Source organism: Gavialis gangeticus, unplaced genomic scaffold, assembly GCF_001723915.1.
Source record: "Gavialis gangeticus isolate Ggan-Ray unplaced genomic scaffold, GavGan_comp1, whole genome shotgun sequence".
In the NCBI taxonomy this organism is placed as follows: Eukaryota; Metazoa; Chordata; order Crocodylia; family Gavialidae; genus Gavialis; species Gavialis gangeticus.
Genome location: NW_017729024.1, coordinates 92,442,580 through 92,451,422, shown reverse-complemented (window position 1 = coordinate 92,451,422; position 8,843 = coordinate 92,442,580). Strand labels below are relative to the sequence as shown.

Genomic DNA, 8,843 nt, shown 5'->3' with positions numbered 1-8,843 from the left:
CTCCAGAGCACCACGAGTGCTCGTAAAGCCGTGCCAGGGGTCCTGCAATGACCTCGGCCAATTTTTGAGCATGGCATTAATTATTTCTTTGCTCACTGCAGGAAAAAAGGGACTATTGTAAGTCTTTACTTTATAAGACTTTCCCTTGTGCTCCTCAGTAGGCTTTTTCTATAGAGGGAGTACTTTCTCCAAAACTTTGAAAGAGGACACCCCCAGTTCAACTGAAAAGAAAATACAGCTGTAATGAAACATGAAATATTTTTCCAGTTCAAAAGATATGACCCTTACCATATTGCTGATTCACAGATGACATCACTTTTAAGAACAGGGCTGTACAGCTTCTAAGTTGCCAGGGCCACACTAATGTGATCCACAGGGTCCTGGGCAGCTGCACCACCTTCACCATGCACATGGATGGCTGCTGCACTGTGTGTATGGGTGACACTTCCCTCCTCATCCCTCCCCCTCCCCAGCTGCTTTGCTGCATTGTGCCACCAGTGCTGTGGATGGCACTGCCTGCTCCCAAGAGTGGGAGCAAGAAGCAAAAGCTGAAGAGCCTACAGATGCCGGATGTAGCAGCACTCAGATCAACAAAGGGGTAGAAGCATGTGGCCTCCAAGGGGTTAATGTGCAGCCCCAAACAACATGCTGGCTGCCACTTGAAGACCACTATCTTACAATATTTCATCTGTTTTATACAGCTTTTAACCTCCAGCCAGAATTATACAGTTCTATTCTATAACACTATGCCAGCAGGATGCATAGAGCATCCTGGAAGGCATCAGTTGTTAAGGGATTTGTGGCAGCTGGCCAAAAGCACAGTTGCACCTATATCCATTTTCTGTCAGCTGCTGGGTGGCAACTGAGCCTTCTTTCACTTGTATGGCTGGCATTACTCTGCTGGAAGAGTTTTCTGCCACCACAGAAGTTCTGCCAGTAGAAGTAGCAGCTCTGTACAATTTAAACCAGGCTCTACTCGTTTTTTTGAACCAGAAGATGCCTCAAGTGATTTTTTTTTTTTTTTTTTTTAAATAGAACCCTAATGTAGAGTATGCTTTTCACATAACCCACTACAGTCTCAGGAAAAGTAGCAATAACACAAGCTATTTAAGTTCCACTTGCAAGTTTGGATGTGAATTGGTAAATCTATGATATTTTACATAATTGCACTTCATGTTTACCTCCTACATTTAAAAAAACAACAGCTTACAGCTGAGACAGGATTGCAAGACCCATGTTCATTTTATAATAATGTATTAAAAATATTAATAACTTTCACTGAGTTGCAAATAAATAAGTGTATGGACCTAATTATGATCAAATACAAATGCATGTCTTCACAAATAATTGTACTACACATTAAGTAATTACAGCCCCTAGCAAAGGCATTCCTTCAAATAACAGGGGATCCCCAACGTTGCTATAGATACTTAATCATACTTGGGCCTTAAACTTCCAAAGTACCTCCACTAGTTTATTAAGGCTATTCTAAACCAAGATTTTCTTTTACAGTTCTCAGAAGTATACCAGGTGCTTTCCAAAAACAAAAGATAAAGTCATTGCCCTGAAGAGTTTAATTTTAGACATGATGCAACGAGAGGTAGAGTAGCAAAAAAGAGGTAATATGCACACACAGAATCACCATCAACTTAAAATGCTTTGTATATTTTCTTGTATTAACTGTCTTCTTGCAGGTAATACAACATAGCATAATAGTTAAAAAACTCAGCTTCATATGCCATGAAAACAACCTGGCATTAGTAGTACACGTCCATACTTTTAAAAAGTAACACAATAGCTAACAGGAAAGTCCTGTATTTGCAATCTGTTTCAAGGAGTTATTATTGGCAGGCCCAAAATAAGACCCCTTTATCCATTTGTAAGGTCAGCAGAATTGTAAGCACACTTTCCATTAAAAGCAGTAGCTCATTATTGGATACTCTTTGAACAATTAAAAGTTCAAAGTAGTAAAGTAGTATTTGCTTCTTTATTGCTCTTGTTTATATGATGTTTGTTGCATAATCCCTGGCCCCTGTATGCACATGTGGGAGGGTGTTTCAACAAGAGTAGGATTGTGTGGTTTAAAACAGCTAGCAAAAGAACAGCTGTTCCTAAATTTGAGAAATTATATTGCATCACAATCATATTTATTTGTTCAAGAAGCAAAAACTAATCACTTTTCTACTCTGGAGTAGAAATGAATACATCTTCTCTTAAATACCATTTTGTAAGCAAAATCTGTAGCACGTGGTACAAGAAACCTATTTCAACCACAAAACTTAACTAATATTATTTCAAAGCAGATGAACAGAAAACTTTAGCCAACTGTCAGGTAAATAAAATAATCATAATTTTTATTATAAATGTGTAATATTTAATGCCAGAAGTCAGCATTATGTATTCCCTTTGAAAATTTTAAGTTGTACATTTATTTTTTAGTGCAAACAAAAATACAAATAGAAATAAAGCAACTGCCATTTAAAAACTGTATATTTAGAATTTCAACCAAGGTGAAGCTGGTGCTTTTCAGTGTTTTACCTGAGAGGGACTAATGAGGCCTGTTTGATCACAAAATGCTGATCACTTTACCTCTGAAATTCAGGTGCCTTTAGGTTTGGCTATGGGCAGCCAAAGTGTACATGGGGAGGGGAGGACTGTGTGGGGGAATGGGGGGTTGTCTGTACCACTCCAAGCAAATGTCCCTTTGGTTTAAAAAAAAAATAAATTCAGAATTAAAAACTACTAATGACAGCTTCCATTTCTAAGCACCTGAAATATTCTTCAATACAATGACAAAGCAGTTCCTACATGCAGTGTAGTTGTTTCTAGAACTTAAGATATATAATGGGCTGCCAACCCAAGTTTTGGGTTTGTTATATTAATTGACAATATGTAAACTTTTCACTGATAACCATACTTTTTGACTGACATACTTTTTTACTGTAGTGTAAGAGTGCTGTTGTAGCCATGATAGTCCAAAAATTATGAGAGGCCAAAGGATTTCTTAGGGTGATATTTTTTCTTGGACCAACTATGTAGCTGGGATGAAGTTAGATAAACTTCCAAACCCAAGACATTAGGAAGAATGCCTTACATTCAAAAGCTTGTCTGACTATCTCAGCTACATAGCTGGTCTAAGAAAGATCTCACTAGAAGAAATCCTTGCCTCTCACATATGTTTGTACTGACATACGTTTTAGGTAATATAAATATAATCCTTCTGTCAGGGCCTGGACATCAATAAGAGCTGGGCTCAAATTTAGGGGTTTAACACAAACTTCTAAATCTGGCTTGAGCCCTCACCCAGAATAAAGTCCTGCTTGACTGCAATAATGATTTTACCAAAATAATGCCCCCAATCCAGGGGCCCCTACTCACTGCTACATCTTGATACAACCCCAACTGCACCCTGCTGTCCCTACCCCAACCCGGCCCCCGCCAGCCCCATCCCAGCTGCACTGCCCCTCTCCCTGTCCCACCTAGTGCCATGTGGTCTTACCTACCTTCCAAGTGAGCAGCCATTACAGGTAGGCAAAGGCTGGGATGCAGCAGCAGGACACGGCAGGGGCCAGCCACAGGGGCTCTTGTGGACCATAAATTCCTGACAGACAGTTCCCCGCAGAGTACCAAGCTGAACTTGAGCTCAGACAAAAGTTGTTGCTGCTGTGCTCTGTCTAGTAACACTTACATCCAGCCTCCATCAAGCCCATGGTTTCTTTTTCTTCTTTTTTTTTTTTTAAACAGACTTTAAGGATGAGCCTTTTTAGACCTGTTCTCTTACAAGCTGACAGCCCTGACCTAGGAGAGTGTGACAGAATCAAGGTTAATTACCTCTGAACTAACCTTCAAATCAGTCACTGACCTTTTATAATGGCAAGCCTAATGCACATTTCATTATCTGTGTTTTTACAAGCTGTTTCCAAAGTCCTTTAGATTACAGAGACCACCTTTGCTACTTTAGCATTCTTGTGCTTCCTTTAAATTGCATTTTTTTCTACTGTTTGATCAAAGGCTTACGAAATGTTAGGCCACAACTCTGCAATATGCTCCAAAAATGGGTGGTCTCTTGCATTCATAGAATCACAGAGAAGTAGGGCTGGAAGGGACCTCCAGAGGTCATCTAGTCCAGTAGTCTCCAACCTTTTTAACTAGATCACCTTTGGCATTTAAAAGCAACCCAAGGTCTACCACGCGCCAGCCCGCCCCCCCCCACCCCAGCAGGTAAATCTGTGGGGAGGGGCAGATTGAAGCAGAGGGAGATGACACACCCCCCCAGCAGGCCAGTCCCACCTGGCTGGGGCCCCACTCAGCTTACTCCTGCCTCTGTGGCACTGTCCCTCACTGCAGGAACCTTGATCTAGCCCCTGCCCCTTCCCTACCCCGCAGACTGACCTGCTGGGCTGGGGCAAGCACATGCATGCACGCGGGTACTCAGCCCCCCAACCCCAGCCTCAGGTCGACTCCCAAGTTCTACTGCAAGAGGCTCCAAGATCTACTGGTAGATCGAAATCCACTGATTGGTGACTGCAGATCCAGTCCAAACTCCTGCCTAAGCCAGGATCATCCCTATTCACACAAGGACATACAAAAGCCATTAGAGAAAAGCTCAGAGACCCACTTGAACAGAGCTGCAGGACTACAGCTTTGTGCAGAGCAGTTGATCCTATTTAAGAACAGCATCTTTGACTGGTTTAAAGAGGGGGAACAAATCCAGAAGAGACTCTACATGCAACCAGCTGGGTAGCAAGAGAGGTATATGTTGTAGCTGGGCTACAGCTGGGTTTATACAAGAATGGGGTAGAGATTTTCTAAATTCAAGATTATTTGACAAGAATACAGTAACACTTTAAAACAGATAAACAAGTCTTCTCTTAACCAGGCTTTTTTCTGAGATACCCTCAAACTTAATCATCAACCCAATCTGAGGAAAACCAGGTTAGTCTTTAAAATTATTAATTGTTACACAATCACATTTGGGAGAGATCTCACTCTGGCTAGTGTATACCCCATATACACTCCCCCAGACACCACCTAGTGCTCTGAACTACAACCACTGTCATTACACACACACACATACACACACCAGTCAGCACCTCATGATATGAAATATATATACGTACACAAAGGTGTACTTGGTAGTTGTGCTGATCTGAGACAAGATGACATACAAAAAAACTAGAACTCTTGGTTCCAAAATGATACCTGCGTATACATACCACCTAACGCTCTGAAGTACAACCACTGCCATAGCACAGACAGACACACGCACACACAAATCCCACTCCTCCCACCAGTCACCACCCAATGCTCTGAAGCGCAGCCACTGTCATTATACCTGCACACAGACATACATACATACTTTTCTGTATTAACACATTTCATGTTCGAGGTCAAATCAGCCAAATCAGTTCTAAATCACATCGACTGAGCAGAAGTCGATCATTCCAGAAACCGCACTGATTGAGCAGGCAGAACTCAATCCTTCTACACACCACAGATGGCAAGGCAACCAGCCAGCATCCTCCTCCCAGGCTCTCACCCTAGGATTTCAGATACTCCCAAATCCATTGGCAACCCTCCTACCTGCAGGCCCAAGCCTGGAGACCTTGAGATTCAGACACCCCTACTTGATCTTAGCCCACAAGAAGTCAAGCTTGATCTGGGCCCTACGTATACATACATAGATATACTGTCTCCCCCCACCACTACTCAATTTTCTGACGTGCAGCCAGTCATGACACATATCTGCACACCCCCAAGCTCTGAAACACAGTCACTACGACACATCCACGTGCATGTAGACTCATACGTTGTTAGGGGCTGGAAGAGACCTATGAAGACCACCGGGTCCAGCCCCCCCCGGCAGGAAAGACAGCTGGGGTCTGGTGACCACAGCCAGGTGCCCGTCCAGTCTCCTCGTGTGCGCGCACACCCGCCCGCCACCATTCACCACACAAGGCGCTGCGGTGCAGCCACTTCTCCCCCCAACTAGGAGATCTGTGCCCGCAAAGCACCTTGTCCCCGAAGACTTAGCGGCTCCAAGGAGAGAGCCCGTTTCCCCAGTCACGGCCCGTCGCTGCCACACGCGCAGCCCGCGACACCCGCAGCCTCCAGGCAGCGCAGCAGCGGCGAGGGGAGGAGAAGCCCTGAGCGGGAGGAGCGACGCGGAACCGGCCCAGCAGCCCCCGAGGTCTTCCCCGGTGCGGCCGGGCCGGCCCTGCCCCGCCCGGGACAAGCCCGACCCCAGGGGGCCCCAAAGCGACACTAGCAGCGTCACTTACCGCCGCGCGCGGCCGTTTAACGGCTCCCCAGAAGTCTCTGGCCGTGCGACGCTGCCGGGGGGGGGGGGCGGGGCGGGGCTCTAGAGCGCGCGCCGTTGCCTCACCAGGTTTGTTTATTTACCTCGCTCGCTGGTTGGCTGCGGCCCGCGCCTGCTCACTGCTCTAGATGCGCCGTGGAGACTACGGGCGCCGGGATGGCTCAAAATACTTCGCGAGCCGGGCAGCGTGGAGCTCGGCACTGCTGTTGGCTAGTGCGCGATCGTTTCGACCCGCCTCATCCTACATTTGGATCACTTCGATTGTTGTCGATCTACATTCTGTGCGATCACTAACAGTCGAAGTGCTCAAAATGTAGGCTAATGTTTGAGGTAGGTCATTGTTGCAGCATTTGCAAAATCCAGGTCACCCTCAGAGAGTCTTGAGTGACTTTGGGGGTTTGCTGTCAGCACTTTCTTAGGACTGCTTGCCTCGAAATAAAGAAATGCTTCGACTTCGATGGCCTAGTTCTCACGCATTATAGTGAGCAATAGAAAATAAAGAAGACAACTTATCTGCAGACTTATTTGCATAATTTTTCAGTATATGATGATAGTTGTTCAGCAAATAACAATCATTTTGAGCTTCCAATATGATCATTTCATATTTAAGACCTGGCAATGGAAGGCCCAGCTGGAAACAGCCTAGGCTCTAGCACAGCTGTCCCACCTCCTAGGCCAATGCTTTGAGCTACCCTGTGGCAGGGACAGTAACCCAGGCACAGGCAGCCTCTGCAGATCCGGGAGGGGACAAGCAGCAGAGAGCCAAGAAGAGGGCAGGGAGCAGAAAGCAGAGCAGCAGATCAGGCAGGGAGTGTAGGCCTGGGAGTAGAAAACCAAGCCTCAGATTGCGCTAGGAACACAAGGCAGGCAGCAGAAAGCTGAGCAGCAGATCTGGCAGGCAGTGGAAGGTGGACATGGTAGTCAGGGAGGGTCCAGGACTAACTGATGGCACACCCGCCAAAAAGATTGGCCTTCACAGCTTTCAGCCACAAAACCATCTTCTTTTCTTTCTCTTACACATTATTGAGCTTGTCTAGTACTGAAGTAGGCATTACAAACCAGCACACTCACATGTATCTCATTTCCTTCCAAAATATTAGAAGCTTGACTAGGGGTATTCCAAGAAGTCTGGCAACCCCAGCGATGTAGCTGTCCCTCCATTTTTTAAATTAAAAGCAAAGTAAAGAAAAATCACATACATATTTAAAATTACATCAAAAGAGACTAGTCAGATGGTGAAAAAATACCCCAAAACCTATTGTAGATCTAGCAAGTCAAAATACTCAGCTCCTTACATTTTAAAGTTCTGGATTTTGTCAAGATATTTCTCTCAATATCTTAAGAAGTCAAGGCTTCTTTCTTTCTTTTTGATCTTTAGGGACAATTACCTTGTCTGGATACTTAAATTGGGTTAGCCTTTCGTTGTCAAATTTATCACTTTTCTCTCTTGTACAGTATTAATTTATATCCAATATTTGCCGACACCCCATATACAGTATCTCTATGAGAAATTTTATGAGTTTCCATTCATGTGACCTAGAGCAGTTAAAGAATCCAGTTTTTTTTGTTTTTTGGTTAAAAAACTGGATTTGGAAGGTTTTGTATTAACCCTATGCCTTTGTGACAGTGAAATCACATTTTCAAGAAGGTGATTTTTATGGCAGATTTCACTGCTTACTTTACTATATTTAAATATGTTTTAAAGATAGTTTTGGCAATGTTTTTAGTGGGGGGTTTTGTGCCCATATTTCCTTCTGACCACAAGGACTGTCCCCTCCTCCCATATAGGTTTGTAAGCAGTAGAAAATGTAAAGCTTTGTTTATGCTACATAATTATAGTCCAATTAGAGTTTCAATCAGGAAACTGTACCATTGTATCTTGCAACTATGGAACTTGACCAATGTGGCACATGTGTTCAGTTGTATCACTTCTTTCAGTCTGTGTAATACATGTACCTATTCCATAAATCTCAGCACAGCTCAATCAAGCTACATTTGTAGGAACAGCTGTTCACTTTAAAAAATAAATCTACCACTATTTTCTATATTTAGACAAATTAAACATGACGTAGCATAAAACATTTGTATATGTTGAAACAAAAGAGACCTTAAGAATGTATGAAGTACATCTTATAAAATAAATATCATGCATATGATCAATCATAGAAGTTTAAGCATCTGAAAAGCATCAATAGTATAAGATATTCTGCACAGTACGGGGGGGGGAGTGGAATTAAAGAGGGGAGTGTAAGAGTGTCTTTGACTTTGCTGAGAAGACCTCTGCAATATTGCAACTATATTGCTGGTATTTTCTGTCAGTATCAGTACTGGATTAATGAGTAACCTAATATAGCTGTAACAGTTGTGAGGGGAGTGTTAAGTGAAACTGGAAATGCAATTAAGCGCTGTGATTTCTTAAAACATAGATAGGGGTTAATATGGTATAGTGACAGCTGCACTCCTTAGTCTTCACTCCTAACAGCTATTCTCAGCTCAAATAATCTTTTAAGATAAGAGTTTCTAT

General features: G+C 43.5%; 1 protein-coding gene across 3 annotated transcripts in view; it reads right to left on the bottom strand.

Moving 5' to 3' along the window:
• The window catches only part of GKAP1 (G kinase anchoring protein 1), a 57,257-nt gene extending 50,871 nt beyond the window's left edge, over positions 1-6,386 (bottom strand). For all 3 annotated transcript variants that reach the window (XM_019517403.1, XM_019517405.1, XM_019517404.1), the window contains exon 1: positions 6,282-6,386. The gene's annotated coding sequence lies outside the window, so the exon portion shown is untranslated. The remainder of the gene's footprint in view (positions 1-6,281) is intronic.
• Between the last annotated feature and the right edge of the window lie 2,457 nt (positions 6,387-8,843).